We start from the raw sequence: 3,456 nt of genomic DNA, 5'->3' as shown, positions 1-3,456 counted from the left end.
GATACTGTTTACTTGGAATTATCCACCACATTGGGTTCTTTCTCTTTCCTCTTCCACATAAATTCCTGAGCCTTGATGTTTGATAGTGGTATCCATTTTGTCCTAAGTGTTCCAAAGTCTCTCACAGAGTAAGTTTTCCTATTTTTCCCTATTTCTTTTAGGAGATGAACTTACAGTCATACCCAGAATTTGTTTTATAATGTCTTTTTTTTTTGCAAATTAATTTTTATTTATTTTGAGCTTTTACTCTAAAAGCCTGATTTCTGTCCCTTATTGCTGTTCTTTTGCTTGCCATTAAAACAAAACCAAAAACATTTGAATTGGGGTTGGAAAGATGGCTCAGAGGTTAAGAGTACTGGCTATTTTTGCACAGGATCCAGGTTTGAGTCCTAGCATCCACATGGTGGCTAACACCATGCCTAAATCCTGCACATATATACAAGCAGACAAAACATTCATACATGAAAAATAAATAAATCTCTTAAAAAAAATTGAAGTGTGTGTGCACACACCATGGCTCGCATGTGGAGATCAGAGGACAAGTGCAGTCCTTTTACCATGTGAGTCCTGGGGTCATCAGGCTCAATCACAGATGCTTTGACTTGCTGAGCCATCTCACGGGCCACATGAGCACATTTTAAAGCACTATAATTTTCCTTTAAAATACTTTTAATACTTTCAAATTTTCATACAATGCATTTTAATCATATTCTTTCCCTCCCCCCTTTTTTTACTGTACACACTCAGAGAACTCTTATTTCTGAAGTGAAATGGGCATGAAGAGGCTTTTCTCAACTATTGAGTATAATCTTTGCATTTGTACATTCAGACAACAAAAGTGTTAAGTAGTACATAGTTCAATGAACACATGAGACCATTAAATCTGTGCCCTAGTCAGTTACCCAGTCCCTGTTATACCATGAAGCCCAAGGTGATTCTTTAGTTACTTTAGCATTTAATATTAATTTACAATCTGAATTGTTGGTGTACTTCTCTTTCTAAGCACATGGCTACCTAAATATACCATGCCTTCTTAGCATAGTCTAACAAGTAGTGGCCGATGAAGTTTTTGTCTATAACTCCAGGCCCCTGAATAATTAGTAGTAGATGTCTACTTATTCAGGAGATGCCTTGGGACATAAGCTGGAGAACAAGTGAATGGATAGCTTTCTTACTATTGCAGCCCTGCAGAGATCAGTCAGTCCTCAGATGTTCTGGTTCTCTACATTCTATTCCTTTTCCACAACAGTTCATGCTGAGTTCTGTCCTTTCTGCCATGACAAGCCACTCTGAGAAGGGGAGGCCTAGAAGAGGCTCATGTCCACACCTGCTTGAACTCTGAAAAGTGTACTCTTTTTTTCTACTTGCAAACTTATGTTTATGCATTTCATTTATCTGTCCTAGAAGTTCAGCAAGTGAAATTTATACTATCTCAAAAGTTTGCATAATTAAAATGAAAGAATTCCTACTTAGAATTTTCTGGGATGGAAGGGTGGTTATTCATCTTAGGTGTGGCTAATTCGGTCGTTATTAGTTGATGAAAATCTAGTCTACATGATTAGTAGTCACATTGCTCTGAGCCCTTTTCATTTGGTTCCCACTGGATGCTATTGTCAGCATGGCACTTCATTCTCTTCATTCTGCTCAGAGCATTGCTTTATCCAAACTACTAAGATACACACTGTAGGCACACATTAGCATCATCTCTATGAGGTCTTGCCAGGAAGTTAAATTCTGCATTTTTTTTTTGTTTGTTTTTTCCAGACAGGGTTTCTCTGTGTAGCCCTGGCTGTCCTGGAACTCACTCTGTAGACTGGGCTGGCCTCGAACTCAGAAATTCGCCTTCCTCTGCCTCCCAATTGCTGGGATTAAAGGCATGTGCCACCACACATATGTGGATTATCTCTCCTGTATCTGATTTAGTAATCCATCCCTCCTAATCCAAATCCTCAACATTCAGTCCCACACATTATCTAGGCTCAAAGTAGGAAAAATATGTAACTTTTAGCAGCTCCTGGCATAAATTCAGATACTATTTTTTATTAGTCTGTTGAGCAGAAATAAATTCCCTTGTGAGAAGGTGTAAATAAGGTATGCAAAGCATATGTCTTCATGTTACCTTAGCCGGAAATGAGAAATATGTGTCATTTCAAAACTCTTGAAACAACAATCCATAAACAAAATTTGGAAGTTTAAGATTCTCATGTTTCAAACTGATGCTGTACAGTATTGAAGCAAATGTGTTGTTGAGAATTTCAACTTGTCTGGAGATCCACCAATCATTTTACAATTTTCTACAACTTATATTTGGATCATCCTACCATCTGTCTGTCAGGAATACTCTTACATTTATATGATGCCCAGTCTTCTTTGACATTTCCAATTTGTTTTACATCAAGACTTACCTATAGACTATTATCTTTATTGGATGTTCTTCATTGAAACATTTTCTACTTTCAAATTCCATCAATTATTCATCTGCTTTCCTCACACATCTTAGTTATGCCAATAGTCATTGCTTTCTTTTCTACTATATTTAGTTTTTTATAATGATAAAGGAAGATTTTAACACTATAAGCTCAGACATTTCATTAACAGTATTCTATGTGCCTTTAGTGGTGAGGGTCTCAGTACCAAGAAGTCAATGCTCTTGCACTCAAATTTTATGTCAGAATATTACAATCTTACTCAGTTTCCCTGGAAACATATTCTGCTTGAATGATAATCAGGAATTTTATTTCAAATGCTGTAAGAACAAACTCATGTAAAAAGAAGGTGGCACAATTGAAAAACGAACACATTATACTATATTGCTACAACGGGAGCATTAGAGAACATGAATCTCCGGAGGAAACTAAAAATACACTTCCAATTGGGACAAGGAGCCTTTTTGTAGTCGTTTATTTGTTCTTCCTCCCATGCTTTCTGTGTCATTTGCCCCAAAGAGATAATGCTGAGGGGCATTAAGAAGACACTCCTTGAAACTAAAAAAGTGAGTGTGTCTATTTGAAATAGTGTTTGCATGATACATCGTATCTGAATCACCTGAACCATTCAGTTTTGAGATAGGAATATTGATTAGGTATAGATAGAAACTGATTCTTGACAAACAAAATAGTAGAAGTTGCAAATATTCTGGCAATGGAAGAAGAAGGGGAGGAAGTAACGACTGACCTCTACTGAATGCACAGAGGAAAAATTCCCTTATTGTCATATGTGACAACCAAAAAAACAATGTCCCTGGATGAAAGTAGTGATTTTTTAATGCTTATGTGGAGAAGAGCTTACTAGTAAAGTTACTTAATCTTCTATGCATGACCTTGGGGAATGCAATCTATTTTTAATTGAAAAGCAAATACTGAAAGGATAAAGAGTTAAGAAAGAAACAAACTAGATTATTTAAAAAAAGAGCAGTGGGCATTAATTAAGAAGTGAATCATTGAAGGTAACATGAAA

Source organism: Mus caroli, unplaced genomic scaffold (assembly GCF_978045245.1).
Source record: "Mus caroli unplaced genomic scaffold, Mus_caroli_1 scaffold_2, whole genome shotgun sequence".
NCBI lineage: Eukaryota > Metazoa > Chordata > Mammalia > Rodentia > Muridae > Mus > Mus caroli.
This window is presented reverse-complemented; position numbering follows the sequence as displayed.